Genomic DNA, 22,666 nt, shown 5'->3' with positions numbered 1-22,666 from the left:
TAACAACACATTCTATAAAAAAAAAAACGAAGATCAACGAATCCACTAGTGACATTAATTATTCTAAGAGCATAAATTAACCTAACTCTGCAATCCGTCTAATGCACCTGAGACCAAGATCCAGCTGAATTTTTCCAGCAATTGCACATCGACGTCTAAAATATGGCAGCTAGAAACATTAGATAGACACCTCGTGCACAGATGTCTGTAAATTTAACGGTTCATTAACGAACCGCATAGCATTCAAACGCCGGGATCCGGGCGTTGCTGATGAGGACACGAAAGGCGAAGGCAGAGGAGGCTCGATCTCGTAGGATCACGAAGCCCATGCCCGATCATGCCAATCGCTGGCATTCAAATGCCAGCTCTTTGTTTGCCTGCTTCCACGGGGAGGATTATACTTTGCAGATAGCCGGCGCAGAGATACAGGAGTGGTATCCCCGTCATGGGCCACAGTCGAGGTACTCGCGAAATCACGTGTGCGGTCTCACGTATCGCGGCCGCGTATGGTTCGTAATAATTAGATAGCGCGTACATCACACCGCGAATCAGCTCGTACGTACCGCGACGAACCATCGCCGACTTGAATCTGTTGGCAGCCAGCAGTCACTATCTAACACAATGATTTATACGAAGGCAGCGTGAGAAAAAGGAACAGGCTGACGGAATAGAGCCAGACGACGGAACCTCGACCCTCTGATTCACCCATCGTCGGGAGCGTAATTTATAATTTCGATTATGATGAAGGAGCGACGCCAGGCGACGCGCGAGGGTCGTTCCGTCGATTACCAGGGTGTAATTAAGAAGTAACGATTGCAACTGGTGGGAAGGAACTTATGTAAATGTACGATATTAGTGTCGCCAACAATTATGACAGTTGCTAATAACGCTATGTTACCATGGCCGCATTTAAGTGACCTGAATAGAGCTGTTGAAGAGAATGCCCATTATTCGCAGCTTGCTTGGGTCTACTGACCATCAATATTAATCAACTGTTAATGATGACGCGTGATTAATAACAATGGTTAACGTTTATGATGTTTAAGGATAGAAATTGACGACACTGGAATGTTTCAGGCTATTTTAGTACGTATTACAATCTCTGAGTTTTGTAGTAAGTTCGATGCAGATGCAAGATCCATAGCACGTGATTGAATAAAAATCTTGTGATATTGTTAAGGCCTCTTCGTACGAGACGCTTTCGTGTCCCATGATTGGAACACCTATCAGAGATCCACTTGCCAGAAACAGAGCTGTTTTAAAGATGGAGAAAATCTGTAATACGATTTAAGAAAGTTCAAAGATTTGTCTTTGCACTTTCCTCAGACGACTTTCATGAAATTGAAAAAAATAAGGAGACCTTTTAGCCAAGCCAATAATAATCACGTAGAGCGAAAGTGTCTCGCGTGAAAAGGCCCTTAGTGCTTCAAAGTGGTTCGCGTACGAATAATTGTTATTATTAATCGGAGGATAATGTTCAGTTACTTCTGAATCTCGCAAGAATCTAAACGTTCCTGTTGTAGTGAAGTGCCGGAAGGTTTCTACCTTCACTTAATAACGTGAATCACTCGTGTGGAATCGTGATCGTACCTTCATCGAGTAGGAGTTAATAAATGTAAGATCACGTTTTCTAACCGCAATTTTTGCTATTAAGTAATTTCAGCCGCATGTTTATTTTTGCGTACCTATTACATGATAGTATGAAAATATAAGTATCGCCGATTATATTATTACTATTTTCTCTGCGCAGATTACGCGGCATACATTTACTTAAAATGTAATTACTTAATTACGCTCATTTGAAGAATTTCTGGGCAAGATTTGTATTGTCTGACAGTTTTTATTTTACGTGCGGTTGTAAAATAGCATTAGAACTGTTATGATATCAATATATCTTTATAGTGCTTATGTACGATTATAAAGTAAAATTATTCATTAGTGACAAGCGTATTGAGTTATTTTAAATGATATTTCGTAAAAAGTTACTTACCTGTTGGTGGCAACCCTTAAGGGAGTCGCAAAGGGTTTTCTGGGGGGTTGCCGCAGTTATTTGTCGTTGACGATTCTTAGCACTTGTTTATTTTAATATTCATATTCTATTAATGATGTAACACTGATTTTCTATAAATGAAAAAGAGAAAAACTGGTTACCCAGATACAAGTACATAATTGTGCTGGGTTAGGCTAGTGATAATCACACTAAATAAGGTAATTAAATATATTAAATATTCTTAAATATATTAAATATATTAAATATTCTTAAATATATTAAATATATTAAGTATATTTAATATTGAATATATGTATTAAGATAATTGAATATTATTAAGTTAGAATTATATTCTGAAATACCTATTTTCAATGTGTTTTCTTTATCTAATTAAATTGACTTTACCTTATTTGGGGGAGGGGCTCGCAGGTTATCTGAATTTTATAAAAGGGGGTTGCGACTCAGAAAAGGTTAGGAAATACTTATAGAGGGTTTAAATCAAGAAATCATGAGTAGTACGATCATTCTCGATACTCATCTTGAGGTACAAATAAATAAAAATCCATTAATAATTAATAAAATATACATATATGTGTGTAACTGCTTTGCTTTTCTAGAATCTGTTTAATTTTTTATTTGTAGATATTACTATCTTCCTCTTACAGATTCTTTCAGCTATCATTTCCCCTGTTTCTCTTCATGTTCCATCAGTACTTTTAACATACATTAGCATAATTTTTCTCTTCTTAAATAATCTTTAAAAAAAAAATTGAATTTTGTAAAAGTTATATTCTTTCCCCGAGTCTTTTTAATCACGAGTGATGTTTGTACCTAGAATTCTGGAATACCTGTCCGTGTAAGTTTAAGAATTGTATTGTACAGGTCTGGGTGAGGTCTAAGGCCGCTTATTACCTACATTTATAAAACGAAACAAATTGAAAAAGGCCAATTTTCTATTGTGAATTCATTCACCATTAACTTAGTAAATTAACACGTCAAATTAACAAGTCATAAATTCACAATAGAAAATCATCCATTTACAATTTGTTTCATTTCGTAAACTGACAACCTGATGATAATAGTGCATACCTACTAACAAGTAGAGTATAACCTGTTTGGACCCATTTAATTGATTACGCGATCCCAAACTTTTCAACTATCCCTTTTAACATTCCACATTTTATACTTCTCTACAATATTCCTAGAAGTGTAAAATGTATCTTGTATCTTATAACAGATCTTAATAATGTAAATAATCTCCCTGCGGAATGAAACGGTGGCTCGAGGCGACTCGCTCGTAACTGTGGCGCGCTTTCATTCTGGGATCTAATTTTAAAAAACTGCATAATTGCGCGTGGCCCCGGCATCGGGCACAATTAACAGGAATCCAGAATCGCTGAAAAACATTCTTTACGCGCACGTTGAAAAGCCTTGTTAGAGAAAGCACCGCGCTCGCTCAGATGTTCAGTTAGCTGTACATTCTTCAGGTACGTTCGCGCGGAACTTCTTCTTTTTCACGTCCATTCTCAGTGTCGTTAGACGCGGTAGCGGCACTGAAATATGTCAAGATGTCGATGCAATCTCGGAGAGATCCCTTCCTGGTCGAGGACACAAGAAAGCCGGTCCTTAGGTGCCTCCTGCAGTCGTCGAATGGGGATGCCGGCTAATCAAGACCGACACGATTCGTCATAGAAGCATGGTTATCGTGTTGTCGGGACGCACTCGCATAAATCTTACAGACAAGTTCGTAAACCCATAAACCCGATCAGATTATTCTCGGCAGCCGTGCGCTTTCATTTAACATGCAACACATCAGCCTGATGATCGCCAGTTAAATTACTCGGGTAATCAATTAAGAGTACGCCGGAGAGGCCTGAAGTATTCACGACTTGATGCTTGGACAACGCGAGCAGGTGTAAATAATTATCGCAATTTGTCGGAAGAGACGGCGCAGTGTCGGCGAATCCGTAAAAGCATTGAATTTCAAGGGAAAAAATGAACATGATGAATCGCGATTATCTGCACCACATTCGCGATCGTTATACCATCTCTAGCACACGACTATAATTACCTGTAATCGAAGGGTTTCGTTAATAAATCCTGAGCGGCACGTCTGAGTTGCCTAAGTCCTGTAAAAACCCGCCTATTTCGCTTTGTCTTCGTGGATTTAATTTATAATAACTTTCAAAACCACGCAGGCATTTGAAATAAAATTTAGAATATGACGGAATTAAAACTGCTTGCTTTTAAGAAATCCTGTCTACCAGGAATAAAGATAAATTTCTGCCATTTGTATTCAACGAGATACAAGGAAGTTAGAATTATTACTATACAGTTATTTACAGTATTATTAAATATTATATTATTAAAGATAATTGAAGGGATTTAAATTATTATTAAAAAGCTTATCAAAAGTATTACTTTTTATTTTAAATTTTCAAGTTTTAGCTTCTGTAACCACGCGTTTTGAAAATAAATAAGGCTGTTAGGACGCATAGTTAATAAGTGCCTGTTCAAAGATTAGTGTGTGAATCCACGTAGGCCGAAGAGCACGCGGTTGGTGACACCGTGGTCCTAAACATCGGGCGATACTTGTCTCGCTGTCCGATTTCGCAACGCGTTGCTTTCGCACCGTGCCTAAGAAAAATATGTGTTGCGGCTGCTGCTCTGTCGACGGCTCTGGAATCCAGAAATCAAGAAAACGCAGCCGATAGTCGCGTGCCGAGTTCCGACGCGGTAGACTGCTCGTTTCTATAACCTGTGGGTCAAGAATCCCAATAAAAATCTCGAAGAGAGTTTCTCCTAATTATAATTGTCATCGATTAATTACATCACTCTTAGCACGAGCGCTCGATGAACGATCGAGACAATCTGAGTTCGCCCGCCTGAATCCTGTTTATTGATGTTGGAACGTTTGGTAAGATTGCGGAATTCTAATAACTAGGGACGTTCGAAAACTGGAAACACCGAAGTACAATGGAACCTCTATAATAGATGCTATGTTTTCGAACGTTTTATGATTCGCATGGGGCATGATCATCTGGAATCTCTCTTCTGCTATTCATTCATTTCTTTTGATTATAGGATTTTAGTATGAAAGTGGCAGTATAAGTGTTTACGTATAGTAATAGGGTTCAAGCAGAAGGGTGTAGTGATATTTAGGGGGTGAAGAAATAAGATAATTGAGAAAAATGGAAATTAGTGAATATTCACGATGCCTCAAAGTTTGCGGTACACCTTGAGGCTAGATGATGCCTTTTTTACGAGAAATTTGATTTCTATTTCCTATAAACTTTTGCTCTATGTTGTGTATAGGAATAGAGATTTTTTAAAAAAAGGGAGCTCTGATGTTTGCATATTTATCTTTGTGACATGAAGAGCATAGATGTTATTTGAGTAATTGAAGGTTCTACTTTTTAAAACGCAGGCCTTTGTTTCGTTCTTTGATTTACACCACGGTGTAATAGACGGGTGTTCCGACTGAGCACCTTTACCCCAGCGATTTCGTGTGCCGATTTCTGTGTAGTTCCTCTGGCCGTCGTGAGAGGCGTCGTTATAAGAAATCCATGTACGCATGCATTTATGTGATTGTAGTGGTAGAGCTTTCAATAGTATTTTGCGTAAAAAGTCAGCCTTTGCTCCTTGAGCGCCAATCTAGCGGCCGCCAGAAGAACTAGGGCGAAAAAGTCACACATTCTGAACAGGAGTCGGAACACCTGTCTATTACACCGTGATCTGCACCATAGGTCAAGTATGGGCTTGGCAAAGCGAAAATAATAATACATTGAGGTGCACAAAGTACTTTTTTTTCGTTGCATATTTATTCTTTATTGATCAAGAACGAGTGACTTTTTTTTAAAAAATCGCATCTTTACTTTAAAACGTCCTCTATTTTATCGCAAATTAATATTTCGAAAGTCCTTCGTTCAAAGACTAAATATTTAATGTATTAAATAAATTGTTTGAAGTTTTAATTTCGGACGATCCAAAGCCGAGCAGCAGTGGTCACCGCAGAACCCCCTTTTTCAGAAGACCTGCGGGAGATCGGCCACAACTTCGTTGTGGAAAAATATTTTTAAGTACAATAATTATGAGATACTCTCTAAAGTACACTGTTTCAAATACGAAAATAATTTTTGAAAAAGGTCTTGCAGTTTTTGAGAAAAAAAATTTTAAAGTCACTCTTTTCTCGGCCTCCTGACTGAGCATGAACATTTTAGTAGTTCTAGAGAATATTCAACATAATTCGCACAATTGCTAATTCATTCCGTCAATAGTTCCTAATTGAAACTGTTCGCTATCCACTTCGTACTGCTGCTTTGAGTTTTGACTGCAATATATTGTTCATTTTAATGGCAACATTTGCAAGTACAGAAAAACGTGGTTCCGTTACGAATGCTCGCTTCCACGACTGATCTATTCTCTTAATAGTGCAGTTTCTAAAGGTTCCGCGGTTACACCACAAACCGAATAACCTAGTCGCCTGCAATTTGCTCGCTGGATGATGGAGGGCCTGCCTCGGTACGCAACAAAAGTCACCGTGGAATTTTGTTTTTCATCGTTTCGCAATGGAACACAGCAAAGAATAATGATTAAAGTGCCAAAGCATAAAACGATCGATTTCAGGCCTCTTCTTAGGTCGAGGGAGCGGCGGGTGAAAAGGTTTTCTCCTAAATGCCGGCACAATCCTCTGATCGATGCTCGATACTGTGCTGGATTTGCACAATACATAATGCTGTCTGCTCCCCATTCTTCGTGTCGTTAGGACGTTATTATTCTCAACATTTAATTGGCATGTAAGATTTAAGCAATTCGAAAATTTACTTCTTATTTTGTATTCACTGGATACACAGATAACTGTTCTGCTTAATCGGTGCCTCGTGTTTCTCTTTTTGGGAAGATGTTGCAGCTTAATACTTTTGTTTGTATCTATAAGAAATTCTTGAAATCACTACAGATCAACAAAATTTATCTCTTCGATTTATTTCCTAATAAACGTTTGCATTAAAACGTACCACATTCGCGCAGATTAATTCAAGTGTAGTAGACCAAAGATACGGCTGGAAAAGAAAACGAAACGTTAAATGCTTCTGACGTGTAAAATAATACCTATATTAATAATACCCCAGCTAATACCCAACTGTCTTAATTAATGAGTACTAAATTCACATGATGACAGTTCGTGTTAAACGTAAGTCGGCATATAATACTATGTAGGTATAGTTTTATGAGTCACAGAGGTTTTAAACCTCCAATTCGATTTCCATGCTTATCACGTGTTCCCCAGTTGCCATTTTCAGAACTTGTTGCATTCTTACATGCGTACGTACCTCGACCATTTATTGTACGGATGTGTAAGTAGACATTCGAACTCGCATCGTTGCTCTGCCATTGATAATTACGTGATAATTACGTGTGATCTCTCATTATAGATGACGATTCAATGGTTTATTATCGCGTTAATCGGCGAGCAATTGAGAATACTGCCTGGAGTTGTCTGTGGATGCTCATTACACCAGTTGCCACAACTCTCATGGATGGTTCTGTTTCAAAGCCAATGATGAATCACTTGTTATTAAACAGAAGTAAATCGCTGCTCGATAAGTTAAATTAATTGTCGCGCGTTGTTGGCTAATTTTTGTATTAAGTGCATAAAATATGTATGCCTAATTACTTATATTGGACACCTATAATTGAGCTAGTCTATATATATGTATATATATAAAAGAAGAAGTCCTGACTGATTGACTCATCAACGCCCAGCTCAAACCGTTTACCCTAGAAACGCGAAATTTAGAAGGCACATTCTTTTTATAACGTAGGCACCCTCTAAGGAACGATTTTTAGAAATTCTGTCCCTAAGAGGGTGATAGGGGGTAAAATGTGCTTTCTCGGAGTCCTTAATATCTCTTAGGCCCGAAGCGAAACGTGGGGTTATTTTACTAGTCAAATATCCGCACTTTTGCAATGCTTAAATATTATTTTACTTCTGCTATTATACCTATAAGCGGCATTTCCCACGTGGCAACTTAATACATAAGTACAGCAGCGTGCAAAAGAATTTGGCCACCCTTTAAAACAGAATAACTTGTTAAAAATTGGTCCAAACGACTTGAGTTTTTTTGAGAAGCTAGAAAGATTAGTTTGCTAAGTGACGTATCAAAACGACGAATCACGTCGCTTACAAACTAATCCTTCTAGCTTCTCAAAAAAACTCAAGTCGTTTGGACCAATTTTAAACAAGTTATTCTGTTTTAAAGGGCGGCCGAACACTTTTGCGCGCCACTGTACATACGTTAAGAATAAAAAAAGAAAACAATTTTACCAGAAATAAATTATTACAGCACTAATAAAAAGTGAAATAAATATTGAATAAAGTTCACTAAAGAACGTATTGCAAGCTACACATTAATAAACATACGCTACTATAATCACAATAGCAAACATTAGTATTCCGGGGTTATTAACATCGAGCAACAAATACATTTATCAATTAAATTCAACATCCCAGAAACTCCAGCCTAGTTTCGTTTGTACGCGTATTCAACTACGTAATTCCTTCGGGTGGGCACAGGATTCGATCCCTCGTAGAGATAGGCGAAGCACCAGTGACGTTAGGGAAATGCGTTCCTGCACGTGACCACGATCATGCAGTTTAACCTGCCACGAGGCAATAAACAAAGGTCGCTCGAGGCATCTCTTGATCCAGTAACGATCAGGATAGTATGCCATCGAACGCGGCTGTATCGTGTCGGGGTTTAAGGTTCACCTCCGCGAAGGTGAAAGAAAAGAAGAGGGAGCGCCCTGGCATTTGGGACGGCGATTGTCGAGAATGCAAGGACACCAGTTGGTTGTTGGTAGCGACCTCGTGCATCCTCCTCTCATCGCCAGGATTATAATGAAATTATTTTACCAACGATCCGCGCACGTGCCCATCTTGGGAACGGAATACGGATGCGCTTTGTGCGTATCGCTTCATTCGCCGAGAGAAACTAGGAAGCAGTCGGTGTTGTGTGCATAAGATGAGACGAGTCAACTTTATTCATACGCCTCGTGATATACACGCCGTAATTTTGTCAACTGACCAAACGAAATGAGAGTTAGAAAGTAAAGTTGTCTCTTATTGTAACGTCGAAGCGATCTAAGGCCTTGCGTGAGTAAGGAGAAACTCTTATTGATCCTTTCCTCAAGCTGAACATAAAGCATTCGATAAATCCTGCTATAAACCAAGATGGGTGGATAAGTGTTTTATGTTTTCGAGACATTAAGTGATTTCACAAGCAATAATTTCTAGCCTGCTAATTGGGTAGTTTCTGCGCCAATGCATCGCTTATGCTCGTAAACTTCTCGTTCTGGTGGAGAACACAATATAGTGTAAAAGTAACTATTGAATAAATTCTATTGGAAGTTAGTGGTGTATTAATGTCGTGGGATTAACTGTGAATTTACTGAAACATTTATTGAGGTGTAAATGTTGGGCGAATGTGCTTCGAAAATGTTTGAAAATGTTAATTATACTTTCCAGAAAGAAGGGTATGATTAAAGTACGTTTTAATTAATGTAATGAATTTCTGGGATTCCGTACGACGTATCCGTAATTGCTAAATGAAGTATAAAACATACTTTGAAAAGTTTACAAACTGGGACACATACTTACAAGTTTAAAGATGCCTCCTTATATCCCAAAAGAGTTTAATGCAATATCAACAATAGTTTTTTTTAAAAAAATTCATGAATTTCGAGGACTGTTATACGAGAATCCCCCCTCAAGTTACGTGGTCTCTACATGCAAATTAAAGAATAATGATTATCGTTCCATCCTTGGAATAACGAAATTATTTGCATTTGTCACGGTATGCTTTCACTATTTATAAAATGTAAACGGGTTTCGTGTATGTAAAACGTCGTTATGTGTCTTCTAGATGTAAAACATCAATTAAAGCGGAGTACTGACAACTAAAGAGAAAAGTTGTACGCGTTACTGATGTGTCTGTAATTTTGCATTATAAATTAAGTTTTCCTACTAATGCATCATTAGTCATTTGAACGTGTCAGTATAATTAATGAGCTTCGGATATAATTAAGGAAGTTAGAGCCAGGTAGCATATTCTAAAATTTCCGGTATATCAAGTAGGAGTAATGTAATACATATATGTGATTCTGTTTGTGTATGCACGAGAAATCTTTAATCCACTTTTTGATGGAAATTGTGCTATGAAGTTAAACCGAATAACGGGAAACGAAATATAAAATCGTTAATATGGACTTATAGACATTCCTATATTGTAAGTTTAAAATTTAATACTGCTTTATTAGACACTAATTATTTCATAGAATTTAAACAAATTCTTAATGTTAGATATGTTAATATAATGTAAAGAAGAAATTATTATACAACTTCTTAACTTTTCTTTAAAATTTTCACCGAACAAATTTCTTCTTGCCACATAACTAGCTATTTTCTTTGTGATGACACGAGAAACATATTTGGAAATTTCAGTCTTTCGTAGTTTGTAATAATATCCAATAACAAAGTGTAGCACAAGGGAAGTCAGACGTAAAACACAGTTTTGTAAATGAAACTGTTTCTTAGTAGACACCCACCAATCTCCTTAGCAATAAAGTTAAACTGTGCGTCAGTAAAATCAACTGAACAAATAGAACAGGATTCGGTTACAAGAAAATTCACAAGTTCACTTGTGACAGCCGGTAACACTCACTGCGCACTGACTCAGGATTGTCCTTATTCACTCTCAGGTAACTTTTCTTTTTGGCAAAGATGCGCGAGCATGGTCTAGCATTTTCCTCTACATCTGGTAACTACTACTGGAGTGAAAGTTACTTTCACCCAGCAAGGTTTTGAAAACAATTTTTAGGGAACGTCTAGCATACAAATCCATACGATCAGCATTAGTGCTCAAACATGATACCTGCAACAGGTAAAACTTTAAACTAATCGTTACTTATCTCGAGTAGTCATCTTATAGCTCTCAAAGAAAAGAGCAGTCATAAAACATTAATTACCTACCTTCCTGATTGTTCTTATTCCATGGATATCTGCATGTGTCTTACTAATTTACATTCAAATTGAAACTACTAATGAATATGGAAATTATAAATCACAAACTAAAATTAAAAAATGCTTGTTTCACCATACATATTAGAGAAAATAAAAAAATACTTACTTTACCATAGATATTACAGAATACAGTAGTATACAAAGGTGAAAAAGAATAATTTTTATGCTCAAATTGAATAATGTTCGAATTAGTATTAACTGGGTTTATTTTTTGCTTTTCGGCCTTACAATAGGATTGTGTGTGTGTGTGTGTTTCTGGGTGGGTTAAACTCAAAATTGTAATTCCATTTTATTTTCTTCTTCAGCTTGAGCTTCCTTACTCCTCCTTTTTCCAGAAGCATACACATCCATTCAGCTCCTCTACTTCTCCCTTTAATATCCCTCTTATCGTTAACTTTTCCCTTTTCAGCTCCTTGCAATCTTCTAGTATATATCCCAGCATCTCTCTCACCTCTTTACATAATCTGCAGACTCTTTCTTTTTCTTCCTTCCAGTACTTATTTCCCCGTTCTTCGTTCTCACATCTAACCCTAACGATCATGCTTTGATCCCTGTTGCCGTAGTTTTCATTTAGATATTTTGCTTTCTGGTTATCCCTAATTTCTTTTTGTAAATTTATAAATCCTAACTGCTCTGCCCTATCACTTTGCGTTAGGTTCTCAGCAAAGTCTTTTCCTTCCCTTTTTTCTATATCAAGTTCTTGGATATCCATCAGCCTTTGCCTATGGCGTGTGTCTCATCAGAATTATATGCAGAGTTCGGCATTATTCGAATAAATTCTTATTATTAGCCGTGTTTTGAGTGTTCCGTAATCACGAGGTTGCTTTCTTTTCAAGAATTCCAACTCCAGACAATAACGCGTTCTCGGTTCGTAGTGGCTAATTACAAGATCGGGCAAAAACCTCGCCGCGCATGTAAATGACGGAACTGTACGGATCCTGAAGACCGTGTAAATGCTTTACGACACTTTCGATGACTCGGTGTAAGCCGGGTCTCGCTAGTAGAATTCACCTCGCTGCCGTGGAATACGAAGGATCGGTGCTTTAATGCAATTAGGTCGTCGCCATACACGACAGCGTGCATATTCTCTTCAGAAGAGCCAGGTCTTGGAAAGTTCGCACGGGAAGAATGCCGCCTGTGCTCCTGCTAGCGTCTGAACTATACGGAGAAGGGGGGCTACACGCAGGTGTCTTTATGAAGTGACACGATGTGCCATTAATGCACTTCTAGTCGCACTCATATGCGCTCGCTGGATGAAATGTACAATGATGGAAGATGTACATTGACCTATTCAGCATTGGATCCGTAGCCGTGATTTACCGCCTGCTCGATACAGCCTCGTGAATCTTCATGAGGGCACGTTCAGGATGCTCGCTACCCGCAGTCACGTGAATATAATCTTAAACGGGCGAATCTCGGTGTTTATACTCTGGATTGCGGTAGATTGCACGTTAGATTGGAATGTGGCCGATGAATTTGCTACGGTAGCTGCACACTGTCGCCTCATCGTTAGTATCTTCCAGCTCGTGCCCTGCGTCCAACGCTTTTCTTCTTTCCTTTTTCTGTTCGTCCTATTTCGTGAAAGTTTGGGTCACTTGCTCTTCATGCGATTTATACTTGTCGTTTCATCTCTTTCTGCTGCTTTCTTTGCTATTTGGGTACTTTAATGTTTATCTTAATGTTATCTTATTTGTCCGTCCTCTCCTCAGGACGTTTCACTTCATGGTAATGTACCAAACGGTTATTACCCGTAATAAATAAATGAAACAGAATAAAAAAATGTAAGAGTTTTAGACCACTTGGCGGTAAATAATATTTTGTTATTTCATCAACCTGAGGACACTATTTGTTATTTTGATTACGTTGTTACTTTGTATGAAGCATTTCATCGAAAAACTAATAACTTTTTTATACAAATTTGAAGAAATCAATGTTTTGAGTGATCTATTTCTGTTCTCGCAATAGCAATTACTACTTGATGATTTTGAATGATTTATTCGGTATTTTCTGCCATTCTACAAATCTGGAAATATGTTTCGAATTTTTTCGAATACTATATTGAATAAAAGTTAGTGTATGTATTGAGATGAGACACCTATTCATTTATTGTATTTATATGTGTACGTCACATAGTAAGGTGATGTAAATTTAGTTTATCATTATTTTCTTCATTATATTCCCTTAATACGTATTTGTTTTCTTTATTTTTTTTTATATATATATCTTTTTTTATTACACGCGTGCTTAATGATCTATTATCTTTAATAGCTCTTTCAGTCCCCAAGCCTAAATAATCACATGACAAAAATGAAAGCTTTTCCTACATTCCACATTGATGATGCTGCCGATGTCGATGATCCGGGAGAAATTCAAACGTATCGAAGTCACTGTATACCTACATAGGTAGGCAATCAATGTCCGAATTAAAGAAGTATTATACGGTATGGGTATGTCAATTTAAGTTGTAGGTTGCGCCAATGACTGTTGACAAGATTACGTCGATTTCATAAAAACGATTTACGTGTAACGACAAATATTTTCAGTTTTTGTACCTGTTTAGTACCATGTACATACGGGATCTGTGCTGAAGTAAGTACGTCTACTTAACTTAACACAACATATCACTTCACTTTTTATATTGTGTTACGCGTGCGGTACACCATCTTTTTATGGTTATTATGCTACTGTAACATGAAAATACGCTTACGAGTACTTTCTGTCCTTAGAAACGAGCTATATTGTATAATCCTAATAAGTGTACGTTAAATTTATGTTACATAATGTATGCGAAGAATATCACGAAAGTAGACATTTGTGAGCAGATTTTATCTAAAGCACGAGAAAGTGCAACAAATGGAAGCTGCATCGAGATATGTACCTGCCATGTTTATTAATTAAGGAATTATTATGGCTGGACTAACACGTATTTCCAATGCACCACAGATTGGAAGAGTTGTTTAAACTACAAAAACTGCCATTTTTAGTGTTTTCATATGTTCAATATAGTCTTTATTTATATATCGTACATATTTTACTTTTATATCTAACAAAGAACACGTGATTCTAACATATGCATTATGATACATTATAACAGAATTAAATGTGAATTATTTTTACTTGACCAGCAGAGTATAGTGGCAGATTAATCTAGAACACTATACTTTATTTATTAATTGGAATCCTGTTCAAATATTTGTATCACTTTTAAAAAATACTTATCATCATTACTTATCACTTTTAAAAAATACTTATCACACCTCCAACTTTAAAATGCGATATTGCATATATATGCATCTGGTAGCTGGGTGTGTTTACAGAACTCGTGGATTTGCTACAGAAGAAGAAAGTTATGCCTCACCTTGTTTGAGTACATGACATCGATGACCCTCGCGTATTGGGTGATTGCTTTCCGCGGTGGAAAGTAATCAGCGGCCAGTGAAAGCAATATGTCCACATATTTTACACTACATAAGCGCCTGAAAATCAGCTGAGAAAGTCCGCTGTTTTATAATAATAACCACAAATACGCTGCCTCCACGCGCACAACATTGCACAAACAAAGAAGAAGGAAGGTAGAAATGGAACCTCAAGGAATACAGAATTATTTTTTGCGAGATGAAAATAGGGTAAATTTTTTACTTTATCTACGGATCTACGGATTGTAAACTGAAATTAGCTTGTTTCATACATGTAATAATTAACACTTATGAAGAAAATCCGTAGATCAACGGATTTTGCAAAGAGGAATCTACAGAATCTTGAGCTTTTCTCTACGGATTTTCAAAAAATCTGAATTGGCATACCATTACATAACACTGCATACCATTTACAATGATAAAGTAGCACGAATCATTCTCCGTGAAGTTTATTATTCTAATCGAAGTCTCTCAACGAGAGGAATAAGTTTTAATGAAACAGACATTGCGCGTGTATTTTTGAATAAGGTATTCAAAATACCAATAGTCGCGTATCACGAAGAAGCGTATTCATAGCCACGAGAATTTATGTGCGGAATATAATACCTATATCACGATTCCCTGAAAGTTATTGGCATTGATGAGCATTGACATGGATTCTGCAGAATTTATCCACTGCTAGAACTTGGCTTTGCTTCCTCAAGCATTCACCAGCAGTGACATATCGCCGTTGCTGGTCGAGTAAGACGAATGACACGGAACACGAACGCCAGTGCTGTGTTCCGCATGCAATTTCGTTGCGATTAAGATGCATCGCTGGGCATCATCGTCTCTGTAATTTTCACTGCGAACGTGTTACAAAATCGTAGCAAAAAGGCATTCAGAAGAATACGATTCATTTGGAGATAGATTTGTCATGAAATGTTTCCTGATATTAAATAAGAGAGAAACGGTATTAAATAAGGCACAAATTGTATTAAGCATACATATTGCCTTTTTGCATTTCCTACACTACTGGATTCAACAGTCTTTAATTTTTCTTAACACGTTCAGGACGTCGGCGTATTTTTCAAAACGCTAAACGTCAACGCTTGTTAGAGCCAAGCGGCTCGGCTTCACCGATCTTTAGTGTGTTAAGCGGTGAGCCTGGTTTGGAGGACCAAAATTTAGACATTTTTTTTGTCTTTAATCGATTGTCATACTCTTAGAGAATATATTCCTAAGGTTCCAGAGACATTCGAAGTATTTGTAACGCACTCGCCCGGCCGGAAACTATAAACTTTAAAACGGAATTTGTAGCATTCATTTTCTCCAAACACCTTTTTTCGAGTTGACGGAAAAGGCAGCAAAAAAACTATTTAACCGATCTAGTTCTCCCGGGGGTTTTAAGTTAAATAATAACCAAACATCGTTAATAAGTAGATGCATCAGGAAAATTACAAAAATGTTAAAATGGCAACCCTTTGAAGATGATGAAGCGCCCTGACTTGAGTCTGAAAAAGGTTTTGCCCCAAAATCAGGAAAACTTCATTAAATAAAAAAGGAACGGTAACAGACACGGCCATAAATCTCCTACCACAGATAGCCACATTCATACAGATTAAGCATCTCTTTTCCTTTTTGTGTTTCAGATAACCCTTTCAGCACTTTCGTCAACGCCAGGACCACCTGATTATTTTTCAACGCCCTCAGTCAGCACTCTGTAGCTGCCATGTTTTTTTTTTCACTGTCACACAAAAATTCAGAACAATAGCTCAAGATACAAGAACACAGCTTGCCAAACTTCAAATTAATTTGTCGAACCGTTTCTATACAAAAAATCCACAGAGAATTACCTATTTTTCCGCCCAACAAGGCGCAATCCCCCTTTAATGCGTAGCAGGGTCGTCGGGAATCAGGATTTGGCTGGCGAAATTCTTCTGTCTGTATAAGGGCTGGTAGAGCTGTATAAGGGTCGAGAATTCTCCTCCGTTTCGCAAGGTAGGCCGAAGTTCGGTGACGGTGGATGGCAGCCGCTAGTCGTGGCTCCGTCGCCTTTACAATTAGGTTGCGACTCTCCCAAGCAGCGACTGTGCCCCCGAAAATACATAGGGTATAGTGCCTCGCCGGGATATAGTGACTGAACCGAGACTCGCTCAAGAGGTGTGCAATGGTTGCCATTGAGGGTGTCGAGGTTGGTACAAGCCGCCAAAGGTGTTCTGTGCTACTTGTTATTGGGCTCTACTTATTTGGCCACATGTACTTCCTTTTACAACACATCCGACATACTTTTTATACTCTATCGCTGGAGGTACAGGCGAAAGTCTGGACTACTTAGTCTACTTTGGGGTGTTTTGGTTCTGCGCTGTACTTAATGTAGATACATTTATAAATAATTGTTTTTTATCTACCTTAAGCTGATAATACAATATCGAAAAAGTTTCAGAATGACCGATTAAATACTTTCATTAAAAAAAATTCCCGAAAAATGCCTCGATCTTCAGCTAGTTACACCAAGCTCCCCGCTTAACTACATAATCTTCATTTTTTCGCAAAACTTATTTAAACAAAATTGGGTGTTTTGGTTCTGCGCTGTACTTAATGTTATAAATATATCTACACTGAGTACAGCGCAGAACCAAAACACCCCAAGGTTAGATATATTTATAAATACATCTACATTAAGTACAGCGCAGAACCAAAACACCCAATTTTGTTTAAATAAGTTTTGCGAAGAAATGAAAATTATTTAGTTAAGCGGGGAGCCTGGTGTAACTAGCTGAAAATCTAGGCATTTTTGGGGAATTTTTTTTAAAGAAAGTATTTAATCGATCTTTCTGAAACGTACAGTAACAGACTATACCATACTTCAACTTCATAAAAATCCTTAAGATCAAGTGTAAAATGTGATCGATTTAGCGTGGAATGACCCGAAGCATTTATCGCTGTAACCCCTTTTACAACGTCATCGCCATGTAGAAGAAAAGGACTTGTGCTTAGTACGACATTCAAGGTCGTATCTGCGGAACAAACCATTACAAATTGATTTTCCACTTGTTGATCTGTTATGACCCGACTGTCATATACCTACCGCTGATTTTTTCAGCCGTCATCGTGCCACTATTCACTTGGAATTCTTAAAGTATTGCGTGATACATGTGCGCGTTAAAGTTTTCTGTTTGTCGACTTTAGAATCTCACGTTTAACACAATGTTCGCCGGTTGATTGCTGACTTGCAAATAAGGAATGCCCGCCTACTAATGGAAAGCAAAAGCCATTAGCTGTGGCGAGTGTTTCCGAAAAAATCAATACTTGCTACTGGCAGCAAATGTTATTTATAACTCAACCTGAGAGTACCTAGCATTTTGTGCCGTGAGGTATCTGTAGCAGTGAACGGTCTGGCTACCCTGGCCAAACAGCAAACATTGAATTATATCCATTGACCAGATGTAACCCTGCTAAGAGTTTTAATTGTTGCGGCAGTTATAAATTGAAATATTTAGAAACGCCTGTCGATCTAACCGCTCGATTCTGCATCTTAACCCTTACATGGTGGATGCAGGGTTTATTGGACCAATTCAAAATTAATAATGTCAGTAACTACTTATTAGTATTACTGCTTGAATGAAATAAGTATTTGAAAACACAACAAGCACAAAATCGAATATAAGAGCTTATTCTGAAAATTGTATGATTTAAATTATATTGTAGATTAAAGTGGACCCCGTATGCGCCATGAACTGTCAGGCTAAGTAGTTATCGTCAAAGGGTTGAAGAATCAGTTTAATCCACGATTGATTTGAAGCGTATCAATTGTATGCTTGATCTAAATATTCAGTAATAGTTTTTCAAACAAATACGTGTTTCCTTATTTTGGGCCCCGTTTGCCTATTTAGGGGGTGACATCATCCCTCAAAGTTCATGAGAAGAGGTACACAAATTTCTATTGCTAGTTTAAAAACTATTATAACATTCTGCATATCAAGTATTTATATCAAATTTTATATTAAGTTTTATATCAAGTTTAATTCAAAAAGTAAAGTGATTCTTCAACCCTTAGACTTCAACTAAAATAAAGAATTATTTTTTTTAGTTTTTAGTGCAGTTTTTACCAAACATGAAATTGTTTAACTTAATTTTTTTTATACATTTTTATTTATATTTCTATATTTGTGTTTAGGGTTATTAATAGGAAAATGTTGCTTTCGAAGTAATAAACTTCCCTGTTCTAATTAATAGATAACCATTACAGAACTGGAAATATTAATGCAGGTATTTGGAAATTCCTGTTGAGCATGTTAAAGTTATCATATTATCTGTGATATAGACAGAATCATATTAGAGACTGCTTTCATAACGAACGTGCTGGCAAAGAATTAAGGAACTTTTGTTCAATACATAACACGCATGAATAAGCAACCGAAGCACTTTGACCTGCTTATGGTGTAGTATTCCCATTCACTTTTATAACTTCTGTTTCACCTTCTATCAAGGTAATAGTATCATACATGCGGTAGATTTTAATTGAAAACCAAGGAATTTGGCGACTTTCTAACTCTTCGTTGACACTTTCGTATGTCAAAGATCGATTAACATCTCGCAGTAACGATTTTTCTTTTCACTCTGTACGCTCTTCGAACGACATTCTACTACAAATTCATTTGCAATAGAAATACGATCGAAGGAAAATGACTCATTCTTAATTGAAAGATATCTCTCCAGTACTAAGATTAGTTGTTGACGCAAAGTTTGTAACAAACACAATTTCAGTTCGTATGAAAAATAATTTATTATTTTTAGATCCGTATACATATAAATAAATTTTGTATTCCCAGTTTGTAATGAATGCTGTACGCACAATGTGGAACTGAATTGGTCATTGAGTCGTATACCCTTCTTTGTGCGAATTAGAGTCATTGTAACCCATCTATATTTAACATAAAAAAATATGTTAGTAAATGACAGAAAAAGCCTAAATTTTACAATTAGGGTTATTCCAGAGTATGAAAATATTCCTTCTTATGCTACTATATAATTATAGAAATTACAGAATAATAATTATTAATTTCAGCATTAATTGGCTTAGCATTTATCACTTATTTTTGGTATTTATTTAGTAGAAAATGATGAAGGATTATTTTTGGAAAATAATTAAAAACATACTTAAACTTTTTGAAGATGAACATACTTAAACATTTTAAATTTAAATATGCTATACACAAAAAGATTAATAATAAAAGCTAACACACTATTATATTTGATTTATAAATTTTACACACTACTGTATTTGATTTATAAATTTTACACACTACTGTATTTGATCAATTGTATTCTAATTTATCCCTCGATATTTTACAACGAAATTGTGTTCAGCCTTTCCTGGTACAGAAGTAAAAAAAGATTTTACGCCTGGTATAATGGTGCATATGTGGTTAGTACTAAATTCGCAAGTAAGTGGCTACGCATTTAAAAGCTATGGTCTTAAACACTCACGTTACTATAACTGTTTCACATGAGGAAATACTTAACAACTCGCGGTGCAACGAAACTGGCAATTAACTAAATAGTTTCAAATTGTGGATTCAACTTTGTTTAACTAACGACGTTACGTTGGCAATGTTATGAGAAGGTATGACGAAAGTGTACTGGTGAAACTGAACTTTATTACTCTTTTCTGTGCCCTGTATCTTGCCGCAGTTTCACCGACATCTTTTATAACCCGCATTGCCCCACACTGAAAAATATACAGGGTGTTGTGAATTTAGTAATTCGACACACTGATATGTTGTAACAAATAATAGGTGCTTTAACACTTACAATTAGTCACACCTATACATTGCAATTTCATATAACCGTACTATCCATTTTGATTAGTCAATAAATTTGAAATAGTACTTGTAGTTTTCTCGCGGTGAATTCTTCAATTTCAAATTTAGAAATGCATAGTGTTTCCAATGTTAGTAGATAAAACACAATATTGAAGAATATTTTGTAACTGTTATGTTCCCGAGAGTTTGTTATATTAATCCTCAACTGGTGAGGTTGAAATTTTGTTATCTAACTGGTGAGGTGTGGTTTAACATACTCAAATTTTTATTTCCGTTTGCACAGTAAAATTTTGACTTTTTCTTCAGAACAAAGCGTTTATGTCTTTTGAGTAAGTATATTGATACAAGGGAGATGAATAAAATCTTATTTTTAAAGGCTATGAAACTATAAGTAGTTGTTTTTTATCGTCTCGTGAAAAACGTCGATAAACAAGCATTCCAAGCATCACACCAATTAAGCGTTAATGTAGAGTGATTCTCGGAGTTGAGGCGTCCTATAGCTTTAGTCTGTTAAGTGAAAAAGGAAGTTCTAGGCCAGACGGCCTACGGTTCTTTGGTCGTGTTCTTTCCATAGATAAACGAAGCAGCTGCCAAGTGAAACCATAATTCTTTTTGTTTGAAATGGAACTACACAATTCTTTTCACAGTATGGATTCCTTCCATCTAAGTTCATCAAGATAATGTCATTAAAAAGTGAATAGTTTAGAGGTACTTTGTTATGCCAGAAGATTACTATACTACATTAGGTATTTAACTCTCCGTGCATCACGTGAAGAAGGTGGGGTATCACATAGCCCACCAAATAAGTAGCTTTTATATAAATATATATTACATTTTGTTTTACATACACGTCGTGATTATAGGAAAAAGGGGAATTATTCATATTACGATTTTTTATTATGAAATTAAACACTAACATCAAATTTCACTAACAAAAATTAGAAATTTAATCATGCCACTTATGAAAAATATTTTAGATGAATTGTATTGAAAATAATTATATTTTTATAGGTATCACAGCAAATTATGCTGTTAATGGTCACTAAATAATGGTCACTTTCGTAAATATTCGCATTAGAAAGTTCAGTGCTCAGATTGGATAATGGTAAAAATTTTTTATAAAATCCAGCGACGATAGAACTGTCATTGCAACAGTTCGGCATTCCCTGGTTTATACGAGCTTGCTTTTACTCTCGTTTTCGTGACTATAAGGATCGGGCGCCTGCCAAGTAAGATCTGGGACGAAGATATTGAATGCCGATTGCATTGTTCGAGGGAATCTTCTTCCTTGCTCAACCTTATCTGTGTAACAAATTGTTTCGTACTATATTAGACAGAAGTAACTGCAAAGGCTGCACATTACTCTCGTGCTCCACAGAGTGCAAGAAAATAACATTAACAAGGTCCATGCAGGAGAATATTCAGACTAACCTTAATGACGTGGGATGCTAAATTAATTTATAGAATACCGTCATCAGGTGTCACTTTATGCAATCAGGAGTTAGATTACTGTGACAAATGATTTTCAACAGCTGTCCTTATTTATTCACTGTGGTATTGCTGAACATTTTGAAGTTAACTTGACAACTTTCATCTGAAACAAATACCATATCTGATTTCATACAAAAATAGGTCAGTATTAGTCATAATATATTGCATTATATTTCTCGCAATCTAACCCCTGATCGCACAAAGTAACCCCTGATGGCGATACAGAAATAATTTAGACGAAACCAACACTGTAACATCGCAACACTTTGTGTTAGAATTAAAATTAATATTTATACCGGTTCTCTCATTTCTGTGAGGCGCTTAATTTTTCTTTACACCACTTCTCAGGCATACAATTAAACTAAAAGTCGTAAAGTCAGTAGTATTTAAAGCAGAATAATATACATACATGTAATGTAGAATTTGTTGTTTACCATTTTAAATACACTATATTTTTTAAATACTTGTAAAATGCTAGGCAAAGGAAAATATTTTCAGCTGCCTTTCTTACGCTCTACACGCGAAGCAACGAGTGTTTTTAAAACTGGGAAAGTTTTCTACGTTGTTCCAATAAGAAATCGGCGTACAGAACTTGTGCAACAACATAATGCTAATTACTACACTTTAAGTAGTATGCAATTGACGTTTCACTTTACTTTCCTCTTTGTTATATTATTATTCGCGAAACTGTTACATTTACTAATAAAATATACTTTTTATACATGACAGTAGAAGATATAAATATTTCGTAAATAATATATAAATAGCGTGTAAAACAAAATGCATCAAGCGGAAAAATTGTTTTCTACGTACACTCGTACACTTCACCCAGTTTCGTTGCTTTCCAATATCTAAATAGATTTTCATCGGTATTTTGTAGGTA

The sequence above is a fragment of the Andrena cerasifolii genome, chromosome 5, assembly GCF_050908995.1.
Source record: "Andrena cerasifolii isolate SP2316 chromosome 5, iyAndCera1_principal, whole genome shotgun sequence".
NCBI lineage: Eukaryota > Metazoa > Arthropoda > Insecta > Hymenoptera > Andrenidae > Andrena > Andrena cerasifolii.
Note: the sequence above shows the minus strand (reverse complement) of the source record.